Source organism: Delphinapterus leucas, unplaced genomic scaffold, assembly GCF_059928025.1.
Source record: "Delphinapterus leucas isolate spDelLeu-1000000601 "Yukka" unplaced genomic scaffold, BTC_Dleu_Yukka2 spDelLeu_asBTCV2_sq40, whole genome shotgun sequence".
In the NCBI taxonomy this organism is placed as follows: Eukaryota; Metazoa; Chordata; class Mammalia; order Artiodactyla; family Monodontidae; genus Delphinapterus; species Delphinapterus leucas.
The window spans coordinates 6958925-6985067 of NW_028322249.1; the positions used below are offsets into that span (position 1 = coordinate 6958925).

The window sequence follows — 26143 nt, forward strand, 5'->3', positions numbered from 1 at the left end:
TAATTGTAATTTCTATTTTACAGATGAAAATAACAAGGTTCAGAGACATTAGGTTACTTGCCTAAAGTGAAGTGGCCCAGAAACTACACAACTGGAAATTGAACCTTAGATTTCATAATGCCAAAATCTGTGCTTTTAATCACAATGTGTGTGTGTGTGTGTGTGTGAGAGAGAGAGAGAGACAGAGAGAGACAGAGACAGAGAGAGACAGAGAGATAGAGAGAGAGAAAGAGAGAGAATGTGTTTAATAGAGAACTTCTGAGAAATGGCAAGAAAACTGCCAGGTACCCATAAAACAATAATTTAGGAGCTTCTTACTATACAAGTAATTGTTAATCATATGGCTGAACTAAGGATCTCTCACTTTTGAACTAAGAAATCAAAAGCTTCCAGAAGTTGAGTCTAAATTTTACACTTACATAAGATACTTCATACAGAATGCTAAAGTATACTAACTAAAGAGTTCTGAAAATACTGGAAGCATTCATACTAGTATGATTTCATAATGTGGATAATAGAGGATTTAAGAAATTGGCAGATGCAACTGCAGACTCATTTCTTATCATTTCTGTGAAGGGCAAGATAAATCAATAAAATGAGAAAAATGAAAAAAGAATGGCTAGCAATTTTAGGTAGTTTGCTTCATCTCCATACTAGGAAAGACTAAGCAAAAAAAAAAACTTCTCGAAATTTTATTTTGAAAGCACCTACAAGTGTATATGGTCTTTTTATACCAAATAACTTGGAATTATGAACTGTCCAATAAGTCTAATCTTCTCTGATGATAAAATTGCTGGCTTTATTTGAAACTATGAAATGAAAAGTGAGGTAATAATCAGAAATTCTTAAGAAAAGGAGTAGACAAAACAAAATTCTAAGAGTTGTGTCAAAAAATATTTTGAAACGAACATAAAATCCCCATTACTGGTACAGAGCTTTTAAAACTTTATCTTGGTTTTAAGCTTTAATAAACATTGATATGTTTACATAATTACTGTCATAAGGAAGACACAATTTTAGGTCAGCTTTCTTCATTCTTTCTTTATTAAGCATTATTTTATTTTGCTCCATCATCTTGTAATTATAATATAGTAACTGTGTCACTTTCTACTAAGTGGATATAATTTCCTAAACTGTTTTCCTATTCTTAACAATTAAAGGTGTTTCCAATGTTTTGTTATTACAAATGACATGACAATGAGCATCTTTATATAATAATTTTCTGGATTATAAATTATTTATCGGCATAAGCTTCCAGAATTAGAATTAATGTGTAAAAAGCTATTAACATTTTTATCTTGCTAGACATTGCCAAATTACTTGTCAAAAGATGGAACCAAATTATATTGCAAAAATCTTTGCCAACAGAAAACATTATATACAATTTTTGATTTTGCTGAATTATTAAGTTGGAAACCTATGTTCCATTTCTTTGAATTCTTTGATAACAGCGTGCTGCTGCAGGCTGCGAGGGCAGCCATGTCCATGAAGGCTCCCCAGAGTTGGCGCGGGGAAGTGGAAAAAGGTAAAAAAAAAATACGAATTGTATTTTCCCTCGATTGTTATCTCTCATTCTTTTCTGCCTCTGTGTAACTTATATCCAGGTAGCTGGAGAAACATCATGTGGCAGGGAAAATTGGTATTCCAATAAATTAATAAACACCAACTTCAAATGGATTTTCAAGACTGGAAATATTGCTCTGACTTACAGTAAGTTCTTTCTAATTCTCCTTAAGGACTATTTTCTTAGAAGCTTTCCCTACCCTCCTCAAATTTTCCTCCATCCTCTCTACTTCCTTCACTCTGAGCTGGTGAGGCGCTTCCTAACTCATTAGGAACACAGAAGTCAGTAAATAGTCCACTGCCAAATCCGTTAATTCATTAGCATTTGCATTGATCTTTGTATTCCCTTGCACTACAGGAGTTCAAGTTCAAAGGCCACGTGCACTACAGATAGCATTTCATTTTCTCTCATCTTCTCAAGTACTTCACAGCACTGCATTTTCTACAACCCATCTACTCCTTATGAATGATTCTTGCCAAAATTCAACCTCATTCTAGACTAGTAACTCCAACTTAAAATGTTAAAAACTATACGTGTAACACGAAAGCCTCCCTCCTCCTCTAATCCCTGCATATCTTCTTTAGCCAATTCATGTCTGAACTTTTCAAAATTGGTATCATCATATATTGTTTCCATTTCCTCACGTCCCATCTACTCTATAATTTACATCCATCTGACTTCCCTCACCGTAATCTCTCTGCCCACTGTCCTGAAATTTTACTTATGAAGGTCACCAGCGATCTCCATGTCAGTATAGCCAATGAATAGTTTTTCTCTTATTTCTAGGCTCTTTCCTTCTTTAAAAAAGAAAAAGAAAAACAAAAACCATTTTTTTTCCTCTATCCTTTCACACTCTCATCATCTTCTGTCCTGGTATATTTTACTGGCTTTCCGTGTTTAATCTGATTTCTAACATTCTATGAGTTTCCTTTATCTTCAGTGGAATAAACCACTATATGAAGGATTATTCTCAACAGTTAGTTCTCATAATAACAGTACTAGTAGCAGCAGTCAATACTTCTATAATGCTTATCATGTGCCAGACACTATTCTAAGACACTGTTTAAATACATATATATAGACACACACACACACACACACACACGAAGTTTTCCTCCTCATAGGCGTATGAAATAAGCCGATTATTATACCCATGTTACAAATGAGAAAACGGAGGCAATGAGAGGCCAAGGTCACATGATCAGTACTTGGTGAAGCCCCGCCTGAGTTAATGCTGGAACTTTAGAGGAGACAAGTTAAATAATGTCTCACAGATTGGCCTTAAAAGTGAGCAACATTTAATTAATGACTTGTGAAAGTATCAGAAAAAAAGGGGACATTTTAAATTGAATGGGATCTACTAAGTCATGGATCAGTAACTAAGAATGACTCTTATTGAATGAAATTATTGTTCATTATTCTTTTGAAAGAAGAATAATCTTGTGTTAGTGTTTCACAGTTTTTTTTTTCATTCACATATTTATTCTTTATTAGACACACATTTCCTACACACCTACGTGCCAGTGTCCGCTGCAAGCCTTGGAAGCAAAAAATTACAAAGTCCCTGCTCTTAAGCAAATGTCCAGTGGTGGAGGAAGACAGAGTAAACGTGTAAATAAATGTTGTACAGTGACAGAAATACGACTGGACAAAGGGATGGAGAGGCACTGAGGAGGCAGGTCTCTTTGGTCAAGATAGTAGTGGTGGCGTTTGAACCGAGACCTTAACGATAAGAGGGAAATTGGTCTGGGTAGATGGATTAGCCAATCTAAAGCTGGGAGAGCAAGAAGTAGAGCTTGTCGCATCTGAGGGACTGAAAAGGACAACTGTGCCTCGAGCCCCATGAAGGTCAGGGAAAGATGTAGTAAGTGACCAGAGCACATGGTCTCTGTGAGCCTGGCTAAGTAGTTGAAAATTTCATCTCTTTACAATAGATAGCCTTTAGAGGTTAGAAGCAGTGCAATAATAGCGTCTGATTTGTGCTTTTTAAAAGACTACTTTGACTGTTGAATGTCCTACAAAAGCAAAATACCTGTGTCTCTATGAAGCGCAGATAGTAAATTTTAAAAAGCCCAATGAGCTCATAAGCAGTTGGTTGACTAACTGTTATCATTTATCTTAACTAGACTTCATTAATAGAAGCTTGGTGACCTTGGGGTCCTGGGACATATTAGATTAGGGCAACCCAGCTATTTTCAAATAGTGTGATTTGAAGAATCCTTGAAATTGTTAGGGTCCAGGAAGATTATTTTATTGCTGGGGCTGGATGGGAAGTTTAGAATAAGAAAAGAAAGTATGATGGCTGGCTTCCATCTATTCTCCCTTTCTCTGGGAGAAATGATGGTGGGGTGACTACTTTGCTGTTGACCCAATGCTTCAATTTCAGAGCTGGTTCAATCCAGTAACTATTTGCTGAACAACTATTATATGTTAGGCACCCAGCTGGAACTGGGAATATAAAGAGAATAATTAATAAGAAAAGCAGGTATTACTAACAAGAGACAGGCACTGTGCTAATGCTTAACACGCACCATCTCAAGTTACATTAATTTACACACTAACCATATGAGGTAGATGCATTTATTATACCATTTTCCAGGTGAGAAATCTAATCCCTTTAAGGGGCTTAAGTTACTTCTCCAAGGTTACACAGCTAGTTAGGGGCATAGGCAGTATTTGGACTCAGGTCTGGTATCAGCACCAATTCTCTTAGCCATTATGCTCTCTAAGGACCTTACTTGAGAAGTTCAGATTATACATATATGGGTACAACCAACCCTAAGACCATCTGGCAAAACTGGCTGCTTGAGAAGTCCTGGATTTATGTAAGATACTCTTGGAATGGAGAAGATCGTGAAGGAGGGTCCCCAAAACACACTCTCTATACTAAGGGGCAACAGAAGAGAGAAAGAATTAGCCTACAGCAGTATGATATTGAGGACCAAGAAACAGTGTTTCTCTCTTTTGTGAACAGTTATTAAATTATTTCTACTTCAGAATATCAGAAAGAAATCACAGGACTATGGACAGTTTGCTGAGCCACCCTATCTATCTTAGCGTGAATCCTGGCAGGTGTAGAGCTCATAGTATGACCCTGGCACCTAAGTGTAGTTAAGTAAGCTTTCATTTTTCTTCGGCCTTAAAGCAAAGCAGCTTTCTGATAGGTATAATTTAGGAAAGTCTTCCAAGAAAATAGTTAAAGTCCACTTTAAATATCTCAGAGAAAAGCAATTTTGCAAAAGATCTATCAGCAAAAGCAAGGCCAAACACACCAATTATTTAGTGAGACTTGTATTGTTATATCATTGCTCATGTTGTTTCTTTATGCATTTACCTGGAAGAAGGCTTTTAATGTTCAACAATTCTCAAAGAGATAAAGACCCACACTGATGTGCCAGAAAGAGCTTTGCCCTGGAATTAGATCAGTTTAGGTTTGGCTACTTACTAGAATTAGGTAACATTCTTAATCTTTCTGAGCCTGTCTCCTATCTGCAAATAGGGATACCACTATCTATTACAGAGGGATGTGGTTAAATTAAATGACACATGTAAGTGAAATATATCCTTCCAGACTGAGAACATACCTAGTAAATGTTAAGTGATCTGCAAATATTCTGCTTTCTTGAAACGGATGAAACCTGTTATCATGATTTTAACCAATGGTCTAAATATCAAGACAATATTTAGTTAAAAGTTATAGCTGTTCTTTCACTGTCCATCTGCATTTTAACATATTCTAACATATTCTCCTTAATAAATTGTGTCAATATTAGTAACATTTGTCATTTCAGCTATTACTGTTCATATGTTTAAAATATTTCAATGTGATATAAGTCATTACTCAAAGGGATGCCTAGCTGGCTTTGTCAAAGATTTATTTTAAGTAAAAATAAAAGACTCATTTTCACCAAGTTTGATTGAACAGTGTATTCATTAACTGTATGAACTTTCTGGCCAACCCAATACAGTAGCCAAGACATGGAAACAACCTCAGTGTTTTCTTGTGGATGAATGGATGAAGAAAATGGGGTGCATACAACCTACTATTATTCAGCCATGATAAAGAAGGAAATCTGGCTATTTGTGACCACATGGGTGGGTTTGGGGGGCATTATGCTAAATGAAATGTCAGACAGAGAAAGATAAATACTTTATGATGTCATATGTGAAATTTAAAATACTGAACTCATGATAGAAAGAATGGAATGACGGTTGCCAGAGCTGGGGGTTGGAGGTGACGAAAATGAGGGAAGATGATCAAAAGGTAAAAACTTCTAGTTATAAGACAAGTGAGTAATGGTGATGTAATGTACAGCTCGGTCACTACAGTTAACAATGCCGTATTTTATGTTTGAAAGTTGCTAAGAGAGTAGATCTTGAAAGTTCTCATCACAAAGATAACATATGTAATTATGTGAATTAAGGTTAACTAAACTTATTGTGGTAATCATTTCGCACACTATATATATATCAATCATCACATTGTACACCTTGGACAGATACAATATTATATATCAATTAAATCTCAATAAAACTGCAAAAATTTCATTTATATTTTAGCATAAATATATCAAATTGGGTTTCTTGACAAGATGAATAATAACTATAGATAAAAGGAAATAAGATATTGTTGTTGCTGTTGTTTGCTTTTCCAGAGTGCAAAACACTAAAAAGGGGGGAGGTGAGTATGGGCTTGCAAATGCTGCTCCATGGGCCCTAATGCTGTGATACAGACATTTAGTCCAGATCTGAAAGACAACTTGAGTCATTTCAACAAATCTGCAAAACAGTCAGGTTCAAACATGAAGAGATGAATAGATATCAGTAAATTCTTTTTCACACTGCAAGCAATCTGCCTTCAGCTTTCAGCAAAACCTCAGTTTTCGGGTTACGAGGGTAACGGTTCTGAAGCAACCAGTACGATGCTTACACCAGTGCTTTCTCCCCACGATGAATAAGTTTTCAGTCTCCCCACCAGTGCTCATCCCTTCTCCCCTTAGCGTCTTGGCCAAAATTCAACCATCAGCCCAGAAAACCCTGTCCTGGTTTCATTGCCTTGTACATGACCACGTTATTTCAATCACCTTGGCACATTTATATTCCCTACTTCCTAAGGTAGGTAGTATATATATGAGATTTTAAATAAAAGAATGCCTGTAAAGTACTTAATGCTCAACTCCTACCACAATATGAATATTCCGTAACTGCTGACTAGCATTATTATTATATCATTTACATTAAAACGAATCTGTACTTTCTTTCACACACCCATGTTCTTTGTCCCCAACTGGGGTAAAGGAAATAAATGAACACTTATTGATTATCTACAGTGAGAGCATAGAATGCAGTGTAGGCTCTAGAATTAGTGGTGTTCAAGCCTGAAACTGACCTGGATTTGAATTCCAGACCTCTCACTTACTTAGACTTTACTACGCCTCAGTTCCCTTACTGATAATTAGAGATAATAGACATTTCAGGGACCACGGTAAGGATTAAAAGTATTATAATGTTCGGATCCAGATAGGGCACTCATTACCTCATTTAATGTAAACTGTTAGATAATCTGATTGAGTTTTGAGAATCCGATAACGGCTCTGCATCCTTTTGCTAAAAATAATTAGATAGGTAGATAACTATTCATAGCATTTTGCATATAATTCCAGGGCTTTGCTAATATGAAAATCAATCAAAGGCTTTAGTTGGAACAAAGAGCTCAGAGAAATTGTTATGGGGCAAGAATTATAATTCTTCTTGAAATATAGACTATCATCCTGGAGAAGAAAGAACATTTTAATGTGGTCAAATTTGGGTCAAAACCATGCACTTCCGTAATGGCGTCTCTACCAGGTCTTGATCTGACTGGGATTGAAATTTCTGACGTTACTGTCCCCATCACAGACTTGAAGACCTGGCAGACAATCAAGTGCAACCTATAGTTAAAGGTCGCTCATCTAAAAAAATGGGTATGTTACCACCATTCTGACAAGAGCATTATGAAGACTAAGAAAAAGCACAAATAAACTCTCCTAACACCTGACAGCCAAGTGACACATCTTTCAGCTCTTTCAATTCTTTTTCCTTCTTACCTTACTTATTTCCTTCACGTATCTGATCTACTCAACCATGTGATGGTCTTCATCTTCAGACATCTTGCTGTCTGGGCTGTTCAACCCTGTGACAGTAAAAGCACACTCACTAGGGACTAGGAGTTTGAGAAGGACTTAGAAAATTGTTTGACACCTGGAAAACATGGCTCCAGAATAGGAAAAAAAATCTGCAAAATTGAGATAAAAACTTGTGTAATTAATATTTTCAACTAATATTACTACAACAGCAATGTTACTCAGCTTTCATATAGTTATCTATAAATTATATTGGATATGTGACTTGGGCACATTTTAATGCATTTGATAACATTGAGGGTAAAGCTTCTAAAAGGGCAACTGCCTAGGACTGAGGAAGGTTTAAAAATGGCCCTGCACAGAATGAACTAGAAGTGACTTCAATGGGAGGGTGAGGCAGAGATGCTGGACCCGGAGAGTGACAGAGCAGGCGTACATTGGAGAGAGCTTTCCTACACAGGAGAGCCAAGAATTTGTTACTTATTGAGTGGGGAGCATGAAGGTAGGGGACCCTATAATGAGAATCCTAGGATTGCTTCTAGATTTCTAACTTGGATAAATGACAGGACGGTACTCTTTGGTGAACACTAAAGGAACAGCAACAGCAGCAAAAGTCAATGCCACCTTTAAAGTAAATTTGGCAGTCTTCTCCTTTTTGAATGAGTGAAAATGCATTAATTAAAGACATACACATTCACACACCTGCTAATATCTGCTCTTCTGCAATCATGTGTTTTCTGTAGAGCGTCTAAATATCTATTCCAGTTGAAGTAGTGCTTAAATACTTCAATATGCCTCTTTTCAGCCAAAAAGAAAAACTGTCTATGACTGTTTCAACATATTTTAAATATATGTATAATCATTGCCAACTTATCTGCTCTGCAGTTACTAGTTTCCTATACGATATTTAATATCTCCCTTTACTGAAAGTGTCACTGCTCAGTATTATGATTAATGTTTTTCATTTTTATTATATGTCTGAATGTTAGAATTATTGATTAATCTCTTTATTAATGGAATGATCTTCAGCACAATGTTAAATACTCTTCTTCTCTACTATTATTATAATGTTATTTTAAAGATTTTCCATACAATTACTTTAAATGGGATTTTCAGACTTTTTCAGGCTTTTCGAAGTCAGTAGGATAGGCTCCAGTGAGTAAAAGAAATGCTGAAGAACAACAATATGAATTAAACAAACTTAAGTAGTTAAGAAAGCACTAACCTAGCCATTGAGAAATATATACTAATATTTACATAGTATGTACATATAAATCAATAGTTTCAAAATGAGATAATCCACTGAACAAAATATCTTAAAATGTGAATTAAAAGATGTTGTAGGGCTTCCCTGGTGGCACAGTGGTTGAGAGTCCGCCTGCCGATGCAGGGGACACGGGTTCGTGCCCCGGTCCGGGAAGATCCCACATGCCACAGAGCGGCTGGGCCCGTGAGCCATGGCCGCTGAGCCTGCGCGTCCGGAGCCTGTGCTCTGCAACGGGAGAGGCCACAACAGTGAGAGGCCCGTGGACCACAAAAGAAAATAATAGTAAATAAATAATAATAATAATAAAAAAATAAAAGATGTTGTAAAACCTCTATATGATTAAAATACAAAAAAATTTATAAGCTTGGAATATAAATAATAAGTGCATTTTTGTCTGGGAGACAAGTTGTTATCTGGGAAACCTCAAGACATTTTGTAGATTATCGAAATCACGTTACTATCGATCTTGAGCATTTCTCCTATCAACTCTATAATTAGTACTGGAAATTAGCATTATGACTCTATTTCACTATCAGGAACACTGAAGAAACTATGTAAAGTGCTAAACCTTGGTTTTAACAAATAGAACACAATTCATCTGAAGAAGATGTTACAATGAACTGAGGAATTAAAAGATCTCAAAGTAGAGAAATTTCACTGACTGCAGTATAAACAACTTGAGGGTAGAGAGTTTCTGTTTTTCCTGTTTGCCCTCCAAATTTTGGAACAGTGTTATATGCACAGTGCAGGGTAATAAGCAAATATTTAACAAATGAAAAGTACTGAATTCATTACCTTGTGGTACAAATTAGGATTTCTTTTGTACTGTAACTAGAAGGTTTAATTTCAGCATTATGACTTATTAATGTCTTTATCTGATTCCCAGTTCTGTGTCAACCAAACTTATTTGAGTGATAATTAGAGGACTTCATGTTTATCCTATCTTCTAGGATTTCACTTTTGCATATCTGTTAATTCATAATTTTGATATTTTTAGAGCACAACCAAAGACTATAAAAACACATAGAGCAAGCACTTGCTAAAGAACTCTAAATATGAACTCAGATATGAAATTAGAGCCATGCTTGGTTATACTTCTAAGTGCTTCATCTAAAGAGAGACCTGCAACACTGCTGCATGAATTAATCACCTAGGGTGACTTTTAAACCTACCAACAGCTGGCCCCTCTATCATATCTGATTTTATTCAATAGTCTAAATGATAATAATTTTTTGATCAAGAACTTTATTTTACTGGTTGTAAAGGTGCGCACATGCAGGCGCACACAATCACCAGTGCTTTTAAAAATTGCGGGACAGAATTAATCATAATTATTGAGTTTAAATGTCATTTATCAACTTATTAAAGTGCAAGCAAGCAGGGAAAATAAGCTAAAGACAAGTCTTTCGTTTTTCAATTTATTTTTAAAATGTCTTGTAGAAATCTTTATGAAATTAACACAAAATGGTGGTACCAAAAATCTTTTTGCTTTGTTTATTCCCTAGTCTGTGGCAATGTAAACAGTGCAAGTTTACCCAGAATTTAAGTTAAGGAAAGCTATACTGTGTTAAGTTTAGCCAAACATTGTCTAACTTGCAATCATATTTTTTTCAAATAAATAAAATTTCTATTCTCTTCCCTCTCTCCTCATCTCCCTTAAGGTATGTCAACTCTAACCCCGCCCCCCCCATACACACAACTTGTTGCCTCTGACATTATCTCCTCTACTAGACGCACTTTTGTACTTATTGCTACACAATAGTTCAACAATAAAATGTGATAAATGCAGGCAAAGGTGTTTCAAGAAAGAAGGTAAATGTCCTTACACATTTTCAACATAGAAACAGAATTTTTCAAAAATGAGTTACAAAACAGCAAAATTTTAAAAAAATTAGTTATAGATAAAGTTTGCAGATAATGTTGTCATTCCTCTTAAAAGAAGAGGGATAAGGCACAGAAGAAATGTAGTGTTGAGGACAATGCTGTCGTTATTACTTGTTTGCCGTTTGATGGTGGGTAAAATAATTAATTTCATTGGGTTTCTCTTTCTGTGCCTCTAAAATGTGGATTCCCAGGCTAAGAAAATATTTCAAATCTTTTCTAGGTCGAAAAGTCACAGACCTTAGTGTCTGCGTACCATTTACAAAGGCCACATTTTCACAAAAGATAGCATTCTTGGAAAACACCTTTATAGAAAGAAAAAGCTATATTTAGAAAGTCCACTCAGTGTCCAGGGTTTTCTGAAGTCGTACTGCTGTTTATAACCAGGTGTAGGCCAGGAGGACAACACATTTGCTTTAATAACTGTCCAGATTTCTTGGAGTTAAAGATAAGTTTTTCATTATTCTGTTGACCTAAGAAATTATTGAAAATAAGAATTGTTCTAATTTACTTATTGAATTGCCCAGTTCTTACCTGGCCTGACATGAAAGGTGATTTAAAAGATTGCATTTAAGTTTGGACATATAGCCTTCATCCTGCTGTTTCATCACAGACCTCTTACAGGATAAACACGTGCAACCATTTTGAGTTTCTGAATGCGAGTGCTCCTTGGAGTATCTGCCCCTTATAAATTTCTTGCCAACTTACTCCACTTTGAATGCAGGTAGAAATTTATAAATTTATCCAAGAACTTATTTTTATTTTTATGAATCTTACTGATTTTCTTTTAATACCGAGGACTTTATCAAATTCATGGACATTTGATAGAATAAAAAGCAAAAGCATAATTAGGAAAAATCCAAAAACCTCAAATAGAAAATAAGATGCTATGTTGTTAGTAACAGAAATTAGCACAAATGGACTGAAAAACTGACCACCATTGTAAACTGAGCTTTTAACTAGGGGAGTCGCCAGGAAAAGGAGGATTACCTGACTCAGGGGTCTTCTCCTCTTTCTTTGCCCTCTTTTAACAATCTCGAAAATTAAAGAAAGGCTGAAATGACAATAAAAATAATTTATTTCCCAAACCAAAGTATAAATAGCAATTTTAGCCGCTAGTGGTTCTGAAATTGCCCTGAACTTTGTCCTTATAAAAATGCTCCAAGAATTACGTTTTGCAAATCCACAGATTTACTATCCATATTCAAGTCATTTATGTAGACAAAGAATGTAGCCAGCCTTACCGGTAACACAGGATGTTATAACCATCAAGCCATCAGCCACTGAAGCCACACCCAAAGCCGCACCCTGAGGGGATTCAGGATGGAGAAAACAGGATACTGGCCCTAGATAAATAAAGTGCAAATCAAGGGAATGATTTCCAGGAGACCAGATTCTTGCATCGCACCATATATAGAAAAGTGCTACATTTATTAACTTAAGATGTCTAGTTTCTTTAATTAACAGTAATCTTTTGATGTTCCAACTACCTGTTTGTTTTTTTGCAAGAACCCCTAAATACCCTGTGCCCTCCCTTACCTCTTCAGAACAGTCCCTCAGAGCTATCTGAGAGGCTGTCTCCTGACTTCAGTCCTCAGTATGTCCTCCACATAAAACATAATTCTCAACTTCTAGGTTGTGCACTGTTTTCCAGTCAACATTTAATTGTATGGCTCATGTGGGTACTATGCCTAAATGTAATGGGATGGGCTGTAAATTATTAAAACTAGATAAATTCTGTCAGCTCTACCACTAGCTGAGATCCAGGCTTTCACCTCTGGATACCTCTGGCAGATATGGGGTCTGTGTTGGTCTTAAAATTATTCTTAGAAGAGTGGGGACTCATTCATTCTTTCAACACATTTTATTGCTTATATTCTATGTGTCAGTTACAGTGCTGGGTCTTGAAATACAGAAGTCAACACACGAAAATACAAGGATAAAACACATTTTCTACCATATTAACTTTTTTCATTCATCAATTCATCCCTAAGTCATTCAACACGCATCTTCTTATTGAATACTGATGAGGGGTCAAATGCTATGCTAAACACTCAGTATATAGCTGCAAACGAGATGGACAGGCCCTGATTTTGATGTCACTACTATCTTTTGTCCTGCCATATAATGGGACAGCTTCATTATTCCCTTTACCCTAAGTTTTTATCACAAATTGCTAATGAAAATAAAGCTGTTAGTGGAGTTTCAACATGCATAGGTAAATGAGAACACAGAGCTCCCCTTTCACATGCCCCGTTCTCCTCCTTCTAACTCCCTATGTGAACTCACTTTGGGCCAAGGACAAGAAGCTGTGACCCAATAAGAACCAAGCTGATTTCCTCACACTGACTGGGGCTATTGCTCACTTAGAAGACTTGATGCTTAATTTTGATAAGCAACTAGAAGACCATGGAGACAACCTATAAAAATGATTTGTCTTGGGAGAAAATACTAAAGAGGGTTAATGTGCTGCTCCACATGTCTAACCTCCTGGGATTAAACCACAGGCACCAAGATCACCAAGTGTACTTGGCAACAATGAGCTAAAAAAAAAAAGCATCATACTGTTATTGTATTCATATTCCCCCAAGGCGCTCTCTGATACACACCACAACCTCTAAGAGAATTGAGAACAGCTTCCTTGTGGGGTAGGTTATATAATATATATGCATCTTTTTCCAAGCAGTTAAATCATATCCAGCTATCAGCACACCTTACTTAAGGTGATCGTAATGTATGAGATTAAATGTTCCTACCTGATCGGAAACCTTCTTGTCCTCAATTCATTGGCTGTACTGGATTTTTTTTCTTCGGTCAGACCTTCAGACTTCTACCAGAAATCCTTCCTTTGGGGAAACCAGGCCTTCCCAGAAACTCAGGAAACTGAAATGGAGACAACAAGAGAGAAGGAAATTATTTGGACATATAGACCTCAATTGTTTGGTTTTAAGTAAACGTCCAAGCAAACATCTTCTAAATGGTATAATAACTTTAGGGAAATTCACGGTTTATAAGTTTGGGTACTCATAAACTGAGCATATTATGATAAGAGTACAGGTTGCATTTTGTGTCTTCAACTCAAGCAAAGGCTTCAAAAAAGGCCCGGTTATCCTTTGTTCATTAAGACACAAAGAGAGGGTGAAAAGGGCAAGTTTCGAAGTCGTTTTCTTTACAATTTACTTCCTTTCTTCAGTCTTCAACAAGATCTTCAGGAAATTAACTTTACTAAAGTTAATTATTCATAAAATAAACATAGGAACCTGCAGAAGACTATTTCACAGAGACCTGTAATGTACAATATCCATTGCATACATGCACCATGAGCTTGTCTTTTCTAGCACTGGCATACACAAAACTCTGTGTGTGTGTGTATGTGTGTGCACATGTGTGTCTCTTTTTGTGATGGAGCCATAGGTAGAAAATAAATCTATTGGCTGCAATTCAGTGATGTACAAAGATTTAAGGGTAAAGGAGAAGGTAACATCAAGTGAAACAATAAAGTCATGAGGTTGTGGCTCCATAATAATAACAATAGCAGTCTTCTGTAACCAAGGGAGCAGGCTCCTCAAATTATAGTCACACCTGTTAGACCATCTGCCCATACATTTCACACTATCATTAATGGAAAACAAATGGCACTGTCTCTCCTTCCCTTTATCCATTGGCCATCCTCATATAAACTCTTTTTCTCTTCAAGGTCATGCTCTTTCCTATCTATTGAAAAATATTAGGATTTAGGAGGAGTGATACGTAATGTGCCGTGCCTTGGTACTTGTACCAGTGACGGCTCTGTAAGGAGCACTGGGTTGTTAGGAGGCTATCAACTGAGTTCCCCTAGAAGCAGACCTTGAGGCAATAATTTGAGTGCAAACTGCTCATCTGGGAGGTGCTTCCAGAAAACTCAGAAGTGGAGTGGGAATTGAGAATGGAGGCATGGAAGGAAGCCAACAGAGGTGCATTACCGAATAAATTACTCCTGCAGGGAACTGCTGCCAGTACTTCAGGCGAGTTCTGTGAAACTCTACAGAACATGTCTCAGAGTTATCCCAAGAATCGGTGAGAAACTTGAAGTACTTATCTTCCAGTCGCCTCTGTCCTTGGTTGAAAGCTACACCCAGATACATTAACTCCTGTACACTTCTGGCCTGCCCTAAGGTGGATAATTGCAGGCGGCAGCATGATTCTATCAGCATATACTGGAATGATGAGTGCTGGGGAGATATGAGTGGAGCATCGAAACCATCTAATACAGTCGGGGCAGGAGATATTAATTATTGGCTTGAAAGTCCAAATGGATAACCTTAAATTCCTGGGTTTATGGTTTTACCTTGAGGTATTTAAGCATGATGTATGAGTAAAAATTTCCTCTGTTAAATCAAGTTTAAGGTCCTAACTCCCTAATCTTCTGGAAAACTGTGGTATCTTGTAACAGATTTTTGAAAAGTAACATGATTAAGATTTCAAATTGACCATTCATTCATTCACTCATTCAACACACATTTATTGAACACCTAAAGTATGTCATGGGTTAAACTAGGCACCAGTGTTACTGTTACTAAAATCATTATAGTGCCACCTAGAATTCAATGTATTGTGACACTCAAGTAAGAAAATCCATAGTTACCGTAAAAGATATTACAGAGTGCTATATGAAGACACAGTAAGACCTTAATTCATGCTGTGGACAGTAGTATATGGGCGATATCAGTAGGGCTTCCTGTAGAAGGCAATTGAAATGGATATGTAACATGAAGGAAGGGTGAAGTTTTGAGGAAAAGAGAAGATAAATTCACAGTTGCCAGAAAATGAATGGTTAAGGATCAGTCCAGAAAGGAGTTCCATTCATAATCAGTATAAGAAATGCTCACTGGGGCTTCCCTGGTGGCGCAGTGGTTGAGAGGCCGCCTGCCGATGCAGGGGACACGGGTTCGTGTCCCGGTCCGGGAAGATCCCACATGCCGCGGAGCGGCTAGGCCCCGTGAGCCATGGACACTGAGCCTGCGCGTCCGGAGCCTGTGCTCCGCAACGGGAGAGGCCACAACAGTGAGAGGCCCGCGTACCGCAAAAAAAAAGAAAAAAAAAAAAAAAAAAAAGAGAAATGCTCACTGGCGTGTAGGAAAAGAAGACAATGGAGAGGGGCGTAGAAGCCAGATCATGCATGGTCCATGTATGTATAGTAAGTGCTATGGTCTAGTCTTTGTGTTCCCCTCCAAATTCATACGTTGAAATCTTAATTTCCGTAGCTGATAGTATTAGTAGGTGGGGCCTTTGGGAAATGATTATGTTACTAGTGCTCTTATAAAAGAGACCCCACAGAGCTCCCTAAGCTCTTCTGCCACATGAGGATACAATGAGAAGTCTGTGATTCAGAAGAGGGCCCTCATCTGACCATATTGGCACCCTATTCTTGAACTCGCAGCCTCCGGAGCCGTGAGAAAAAAATTCCTGGTGTTTATGAGCCACCCAACCTGCAGTATAATCTTACAGCAGCCCAAAAGGACAAAGAGAGTTTGGATGTGAGATTTTCCTCCAAGAAAGATGGGAATCCATTGAAGGATTTTACCTGGTAACTTAGAAGAGAGAAAAGTTTCATAACACAATCAGGTACTTTTATAAGAAAAATTTGTTTCTTTTTCAGAAAGATCACTCTGGAAATACTGTGACTAGATTTTTGGAGAAGTCTGATGGCAGGCCCGGATATAGAAAGATGAGTTGGTAGTCCATTAATATAAGTCAAACAAGAAAGTGGATATAAAAAGTGTGAATTTGTGGCTGAGAGTTCTTTTCTTTTACTACTTGAAAAATGTTATGTCAATGCTTCTGACTCCATAATTTTAGACAAGAAATATGCTGTCATTGGAATTGGTTTCTCAATAAGTGATGCATCGTTTCTGCCTGTCCACTTTCGAGATTTGTTTTGTCTCTACTTTTCAGAAGTTTAATTATGACGCGTCTTGACAAGGATACCTTTGTGTTTTTCCTCTTTGGATTTGCTCAGATCCTTGGATGTGTGCTTATGTCTTCTAAAAAATTGGGAACGTTTCAGTCATTATTTCTCTGAATACTTTGTCAGTCCTACGTGCTCTCTGTTTTCATTCTGGAACCTTGATGATATGAATGTTAGTGCTTTTGTTACTGTTTACAGGTTCTTGAGATCCTGTTCTTTCTCCCATCTCTACCCCTCAGCCTATTTTTCTCTGTACATGTGGTACATCGTATTGATCTCTTCTAAGTTCATGATTCTGTGCTTTGTAATCTCCACTCTACTCTTGAGCAAAGTTTTTTGATTGTTGCATTTTTCAGTTCTACTGTTCTCATTTGTTTTTATTCTTATAACTTCTAGTTCTTTGTTCACATTTTCTATTTTTCCCATTTCCGTCAAGGAACACATAATTGCTAATTGAAGCATTTATGTGACAGCTTATTTAAAACCCCTGTCTGATAATTTCAATAGATGTTTTATCTCAGTGCTGGTGTAGGTTTATTGTCTTTTCTCATTTATTCTGTGATTTCCTGCTTCTTGGTGCCATGAGTATTTTTCAATTGGATTCTAAACATTGTGAGTTATTATATGACTCTGTATCCCATTTAATTTTATTATTACTTTTTAGAAGGAAGTCATCCTATTGGAGGTGGAGTATGAGGACTGGGGGGCTACGTACAGATTTCCATTGGGCCCTACTGTCAATACCCCAGCAAAAGTGGGCACTTACATTCTCTCACTGCAGACAGGCCAAGTAGAAGTTCAGCTACCCTATTGGCCCTTCTGACACCTTCCCCCCAAAAGTGGGAACATTAATATCATTCTGTTGCCTTTTAGTAGGAGTGGAAGTTCATCTCCCCAGTAGATTTCTTGACACCAGGGGAGGGGAGAGGTGAAGTGTTTGCTGTGTTTGCTGTCCTTCCTCCCACTTCATTCCTTCTTGTTGATGCCGGGTGTGGGTAGAGGGTCAGCTACCTGCTGGCCCCACTGACACCAGGGTAAGAGGAAGAGAACTGCCAACTAGCCCTGCTTGTGCCATCTCATTCTGTCTTACTGCCTCAGGACGGTTATGGGGATTCAGCACCCCATTGGGTCTCACTGACACCATGTGTTGGGGGTTAGTGGGGTGCCTACTCCCTCCAACCTGTAACATCCTATTCTTATCGATGTCAGGGAGAGACGGAGGCTAGGTCCCACCATTGGACCCCACGACTGTGTGAGGGCAGACCAGTGTTAACTAGCCTGTCAGGCACCACCTTTGAAAGTCTCTTTGCTAATGCAAAGGGGTGGAGGCTCAGCTCACCACTGCACCACACTGAAACAGCCCTGGTGGCGAATCAGAGCGCTGCCTCTTCTGGAGGGCAGGAGTGGGGTGGTGTGGAAGATCAAATCCTAGCTTGGCCCAACTGAAACCACAGGACATAGGGGATGGGTGCAATATTCCACTGGCACTTGGCTCGAGTAGTGTGTATATTATTGCCCAAATGGTTTTCTGTCTTTGACAACCCCTTTCCTCATACCTTGGCTAGGGGGAACGGGGGTTTTGTGTTTTCTTTTTTGAAGCTCTTTTGTCTGTTGTTCTGTTGGTGGTTATTGATTGGGGGTTCCTGTAATACCCTCTCCAGGATGTATGGGAAGCAACAGGAAACACAGGGGACTCATCACCATGTTATTCCTCAAGTCCCAAAGTCCCTAGTTAAGTCATTTCCACCTTTCAGTGTCTTCCTATGTTTGTCTGTTGTTATGTTCAGGGTTTTAGTTTTAAGTGGAAGAACCTGGGAGAAATGGGCTACTTCATCTTCTTGGAAGCAGAGGTCTGGAGGCCTATGGATGTTACAAAGTACTGCTGACTGTAAATTAAAATTTGATGATATACACCTTGCCCTTTAAGAATTCTTCTGCTAGATGATGTGGCTTCCCAAAGTAGCTACAATTTGATTTTCATACTTCTAAAAGTCAAGTGTTTTGCCGCAGTTGAAATTTAAAGATAAGCAAGAGATGAGGCTAAGATGATCTATGTGGTAACAGATTAAAGTTGGAAACATCAATATACATTCATGCTTAGCTTAATATTGCTTCATATTACCTTAACACACATGGTTATGTAGAGAGATACTTATAGATATGTCCATATACGTGGGGAATGTACACACATGTTATCTCTTTGCTCTGTCAGCTGAGAAGATCTAGAAGCAATGACATCCGGGCAGCAATTAGCACACCCCACACCCAGATCCTGCTGTCTAATGCTGTTCTCCACTAAAAAGACCTAGTTATCCTTGAAGAAATAGCTGATTCTAGGACTGGGGCAGTAAATATACAAGATTTATATACAAGACCATCTTATAGTGTCAGAAAGTAAGGAAGTTCCAAAAAAATATATAGGATGGGGATACCTCAGAGTGGCACACGAGCCACTGAACTGAAAAGAGTTCACAAGGGTCAGGACTAGAGCAATTTGAGGAACAAAGTAACTAACGTAGAATTAGATTATAACCCAAAGTATAAAATAAAAATCCATGAGTTCTTCTGATATAAATAAATAATTGGATACATAAATAAATGCGGGAGAATAGATAAATCTCCAGTGCAAAAGAATTCCAAATAGTTTATGTAGTACTCCATCTTAAGCATAACTCTCTATTCCTTAGTTGTGGGCTGAGCATATTGACTTCCTTCCAAAAAGTACAATATGGAGAAGGGAAAACAGTAATTTTACAATGGAGAAACCTGAAAAACACTACCTCAGCCTGGTGATCAAGGTCGACCTCAGCATTCATAATGCATATTGATACTTTGTACACTTGATGTGATCTGACAAAATAACCCTTCTACTCTTGTGGTCTTCCTCCCCAAAACACATAATCCCAATATTATCATGAAACATGCATCAAACAAATTCTAGTAGCGGGCATCCTACACAAACCTAACTACTCAAAATTGCCAAGGTCATGCAAGGAAAATCTGAGAAGCTATCAAACCCAAGAGGAGCCTAAGGAAACATGGCAACTAAATGTAATGTGATGTTTTGGATGAAATCCTGGAATAGAAAAAGGACATTAGGTAAAAACTAAGGAACTGGACTAATGTATGGACTATAGTAAACAATAATGTATCAATATTTGTTCACTGATTGTAACAATGTAACATACTAATATAAGTTGATCGTCACAGAGGGAAATGGGTATAGTGTATATGGAAACACTTTATACTATCTTCTCAATTTTTCTGTAAAATTAAAACACTTCTAAAAAATAAAGTCTATAAAAACGTTGTGTTTTCTTGTTTTATGATTATGTGCCTGTATTTCCTAATAAATATGTAAATTTGCTTTGCCTTCCTTGATACTGATATTAAAGAAAATAACTAAGTAACTCTGAAAGAATTTGTAACTCCAATTTAACAAGCAATAATTCTTGGTATTAACTTTTTAGGAGAACCCACTGAATAAATCAAAGCAAATTGTCTTTAAAGGCTGAATTTCTTTTCAGTGTTTAATCTTTTCTATGATTAATGCATACCACAAGCATGGTTCTCTTTCAAAGGGCAGAAAACATTGCTTGTAGGCAAGGTCTAAAATACAGTGAAATATTCATGTATGATGCTATAACAACTTTAATGTATTTTATGTTTTCAAAATGATGAAGTGTTATTTCAGTCAATAAAGTATTCACTTTTATACATTTCCTACCCACCTTTTCCCAGAACACCCACAAGGAAATGATACTATCATCTGATATTAGGCTCATCAATTTAAATTGGAGTTTTTGGTAGCTGTGGTTGCCAACGGTACTGGAATGTGTGATACTTTTACAAATCCTCTCCATGGCAAAATCTGATCTTCACAAGGTAGATCACAGTACGTGCCTAAGGCCAATGACATAGAGCTTTGTAGCTAGATTACCAAGCATTTTACTTAGAGGCACAATAGAATGTAGAAAAGGCCATTTCTCCTTCTGTCTTTTTCTGCTCAAAGGTCACTCACCATCTCAGAAGTTTTCCATAAACTCAGACTATATAATGTCACTTAATGTGAATGTAGCTCAACATTCTGTTTTAGTACAGCTAATCTCACATTATTTTATTGGTCCTAAATATGTAAATCATCAGCAAAGTTTTGTACTTAACTTTTTTTTTGGATGTGGACCATTTATTAAAGTCTTCATTGAATTTGTTACAATACTGCTTCTGTTTTATGTTCTGGTTTTTTGGCTGCGAGGCATGTGGGACCATAGCTCCCCGACTAGGGATTGAACCCACACCCCCCTGCATTGGAAGGCGAAGTCTTAACCACTGGACCGCCAGGGAAGTCCCTGTACTTAACTTTTAAGAATAATTAAAATAAGCTATTCAACACATTTTTCCTAAAAAAAAAAAAAAAAGTAATTCTTCTTAGGCTGGCCCTGGGCACATACATGACTTTGCCATTTTTTCCATGGATTATTTTCTTATCTGTTCTACTGTGTCACATTTGTTCTACCTTCTCAAAAAGAAGCATTTAAAAATTCATCTACGCGTTCATGCATTCATACATTTATTAAATAAATCTACTGAACACCTACATACGGCACAGAAAAGGAGGCAGAAAACTAATCTGGGTTGCACAGAAAGTAATGAACTCAGTTAATATTTTTGGTGAAAACAGGTGTTACTCAATCTACCGGAAATTACATTTCATTATGGGGACTCACACACTCAAGGAAAACCAAGACCTAAATAATAATAAAGTAATAAAAGCACTAGCCATTTACTGAGTGCCTGCTTTTACCTGACTCTGAAACTCTAAAATCATTACGGATGTTTTGAGGATTGTCTGATATAATTGTAATTTCTATTTTACAGATGAAAATAACAAGGTTCAGAGACATTAGGTTACTTGCCTAAAGTGAAGTGGCCCAGAAACTACACAACTGGAAATTGAACCTTAGATTTCATAATGCCAAAATCTGTGCTTTTAATCACAATGTGTGTGTGTGTGTGTGTGAGAGAGAGAGAGAGAGACAGAGAGAGACAGAGACAGAGAGAGACAGAGAGATAGAGAGAGAGAAAGAGAGAGAATGTGTTTAATAGAGAACTTCTGAGAAATGGCAAGAAAACTGCCAGGTACCCATAAAACAATAATTTAGGAGCTTCTTACTATACAAGTAATTGTTAATCATATGGCTGAACTAAGGATCTCTCACTTTTGAACTAAGAAATCAAAAGCTTCCAGAAGTTCAGTCTAAATTTTACACTTACATAAGATACTTCATACAGAATGCTAAAGTATACTAACTAAAGAGTTCTGAAAATACTGGAAGCATTCATACTAGTATGATTTCATAATGTGGATAATAGAGGATTTAAGAAATTGGCAGATGCAACTGCAGACTCATTTCTTATCATTTCTGTGAAGGGCAAGATAAATCAATAAAATGAGAAAAATGAAAAAAGAATGGCTAGCAATTTTAGGTAGTTTGCTTCATCTCCATACTAGGAAAGACTAAGCAAAAAAAAAAACTTCTCGAAATTTTATTTTGAAAGCACCTACAAGTGTATATGGTCTTTTTATACCAAATAACTTGGAATTATGAACTGTCCAATAAGTCTAATCTTCTCTGATGATAAAATTGCTGGCTTTATTTGAAACTATGAAATGAAAAGTGAGGTAATAATCAGAAATTCTTAAGAAAAGGAGTAGACAAAACAAAATTCTAAGAGTTGTGTCAAAAAATATTTTGAAACGAACATAAAATCCCCATTACTGGTACAGAGCTTTTAAAACTTTATCTTGGTTTTAAGCTTTAATAAACATTGATATGTTTACATAATTACTGTCATAAGGAAGACACAATTTTAGGTCAGCTTTCTTCATTCTTTCTTTATTAAGCATTATTTTATTTTGCTCCATCATCTTGTAATTATAATATAGTAACTGTGTCACTTTCTACTAAGTGGATATAATTTCCTAAACTGTTTTCCTATTCTTAACAATTAAAGGTGTTTCCAATGTTTTGTTATTACAAATGACATGACAATGAGCATCTTTATATAATAATTTTCTGGATTATAAATTATTTATCGGCATAAGCTTCCAGAATTAGAATTAATGTGTAAAAAGCTATTAACATTTTTATCTTGCTAGACATTGCCAAATTACTTGTCAAAAGATGGAACCAAATTATATTGCAAAAATCTTTGCCAACAGAAAACATTATATACAATTTTTGATTTTGCTGAATTATTAAGTTGGAAACCTATGTTCCATTTCTTTGAATTCTTTGATAACAGCGTGCTGCTGCAGGCTGCGAGGGCAGCCATGTCCATGAAGGCTCCCCAGAGTTGGCGCGGGGAAGTGGAAAAAGGTAAAAAAAAAATACGAATTGTATTTTCCCTCGATTGTTATCTCTCATTCTTTTCTGCCTCTGTGTAACTTATATCCAGGTAGCTGGAGAAACATCATGTGGCAGGGAAAATTGGTATTCCAATAAATTAATAAACACCAACTTCAAATGGATTTTCAAGACTGGAAATATTGCTCTGACTTACAGTAAGTTCTTTCTAATTCTCCTTAAGGACTATTTTCTTAGAAGCTTTCCCTACCCTCCTCAAATTTTCCTCCATCCTCTCTACTTCCTTCACTCTGAGCTGGTGAGGCGCTTCCTAACTCATTAGGAACACAGAAGTCAGTAAATAGTCCACTGCCAAATCCGTTAATTCATTAGCATTTGCATTGATCTTTGTATTCCCTTGCACTACAGGAGTTCAAGTTCAAAGGCCACGTGCACTACAGATAGCATTTCATTTTCTCTCATCTTCTCAAGTACTTCACAGCACTGCATTTTCTACAACCCATCTACTCCTTATGAATGATTCTTGCCAAAATTCAACCTCATTCTAGACTAGTAACTCCAACTTAAAATGTTAAAAACTATACGTGTAACACGAAAGCCTCCCTCCTCCTCTAATCCCTGCATATCTTCTTTAGCCAATTCATGTCTGAACTTTTCAAAATTGTTATCATCATATATTGTTTCCATTTCCTCACGTCCCATCTACTCTATAATTTACATCCATCTGACTTCCCTCACCGTAATCTCTCTGCCCACTGTCCTGAAATTTTACTTATGAAGGTCACCAGCGATCTCCATGTCAGTATAGCCAATGAATAGTTTTTGTCCTATTTCTAGGCTCTTTCCTTCTTTAAAAAAGAAAAAGAAAAAGAAAAACCATTTTTTTTCCTCTATCCTTTCACACTCTCATCATCTTCTGTCCTGGTATATTTTACTGGCTTTCCGTGTTTAATCTGATTTCTAACATTCTATGAGTTTCCTTTATCTTCAGTGGAATAAACCCCTATATGAAGGATTATTCTCAACAGTTAGTTCTCATAATAACAGTACTAGTAGCAGCAGTCAATACTTCTATAATGCTTATCATGTGCCAGACACTATTCTAAGACACTGTTTAAATACATATATATAGACACACACACACACACACACACACACACACACGAAGTTTTCCTCCTCATAGGCGTATGAAATAAGCCGATTATTATACCCATGTTACAAATGAGAAAACGGAGGCAATGAGAGGCCAAGGTCACATGATCAGTACTTGGTGAAGCCCCGCCTGAGTTAATGCTGGAACTTTAGAGGAGACAAGTTAAATAATGTCTCACAGATTGGCCTTAAAAGTGAGCAACACTTAATTAATGACTTGTGAAAGTATCAGAAAAAAAGGGGACATTTTAAATTGAATGGGATCTACTAAGTCATGGATCAGTAACTAAGAATGACTCTTATTGAATGAAATTATTTTTCATTATTCTTTTGAAAGAAGAATAATCTTGTGTTAGTGTTTCACAGTTTTTTTTTTCATTCACATATTTATTCTTTATTAGACACACACTTCCTACACACCTACGTGCCAGTGTCCGCTGCAAGCCTTGGAAGCAAAAAATTACAAAGTCCCTGCTCTTAAGCAAATGTCCAGTGGTGGAGGAAGACAGAGTAAACGTGTAAATAAATGTTGTACAGTGACAGAAATACGACTGGACAAAGGGATGGAGAGGCACTGAGGAGGCAGGTCTCTTTGGTCAAGATAGTAGTGGTGGCGTTTGAACCGAGACCTTAACGATAAGAGGGAAATTGGTCTGGGTAGATGGATTAGCCAATCTAAAGCTGGGAGAGCAAGAAGTAGAGCTTGTTGCATCTGAGGGACTGAAAAGGACAACTGTGCCTCGAGCCCCATGAAGGTCAGGGAAAGATGTAGTAAGTGACCAGAGCACATGGTCTCTGTGAGCCTGGCTAAGTAGTTGAAAATTTCATCTCTTTACAATAGATAGCCTTTAGAGGTTAGAAGCAGTGCAATAATAGCGTCTGATTTGTGCTTTTTAAAAGACTACTTTGACTGTTGAATGTCCTACAAAAGCAAAATACCTGTGTCTCTATGAAGCGCAGATAGTAAATTTTAAAAAGCCCAATGAGCTCATAAGCAGTTGGTTGACTAACTGTTATCATTTATCTTAACTAGACTTCATTAATAGAAGCTTGGTGACCTGTGGGGTCTAATGATTAGGGCAACCCAGCTATTTTCAAATAGTGTGATTTGAAGAATCCTTGAAATTGTTAGGGTCCAGGAAGATTATTTTATTGCTGGGGCTCGATGGGAAGTTTAGAATAAGGAAGTATGATGGCTGGCTTCCATCTATTCTCCCTTTCTCTGGGAGAAATGATGGTGGGGTGACTACTTTGCTGTTGACCCAATGCTTCAATTTCAGAGCTGGTTCAATCCAGTAACTATTTGCTGAACAACTATTATATGTTAGGCACCCAGCTGGAACTGGGAATATAAAGAGAATAATTAATAAGAAAAGCAGGTATTACTAACAAGAGACAGGCACTGTGCTAATGCTTAACACGCACCATCTCAAGTTACATTAATTTACACACTAACCATATGAGGTAGATGCATTTATTATACCATTTTCCAGGTGAGAAATCTAATCCCTTTAAGGGGCTTAAGTTACTTCTCCAAGGTTACACAGCTAGTTAGGGGCATAGGCAGTATTTGGACTCAGGTCTGGTATCAGCACCAATTCTCTTAGCCATTATGCTCTCTAAGGACCTTACTTGAGAAGTTCAGATTATACATATATGGGTACAACCAACCCTAAGACCATCTGGCAAAACTGGCTGCTTGAGAAGTCCTGGATTTATGTAAGATGCTCTTGGAATGGAGAAGATCGTGAAGGAGGGTCCCCAAAACACACTCTCTATACTAAGGGGCAACAGAAGAGAGAAAGAATTAGCCTACAGCAGTATGATATTGAGGACCAAGAA

General features: G+C 37.2%; 1 long non-coding RNA gene across 2 annotated transcripts in view; it reads right to left on the minus strand.

Annotated features, from left to right (window-relative positions):
* Positions 1–26143, minus strand: part of LOC149743973 (uncharacterized) — a 44090-nt gene that overhangs the window by 8638 nt on the left and 9309 nt on the right. The window contains exons 4-6 of one of the 2 annotated variants that reach the window (XR_016391635.1): positions 13591–13717; positions 11825–11888; positions 7651–7736 (exon numbers count right to left, since the gene is read on the minus strand). This is a non-coding gene — a long non-coding RNA (uncharacterized LOC149743973). The other variant, XR_016391634.1, reaches the window with a different exon arrangement.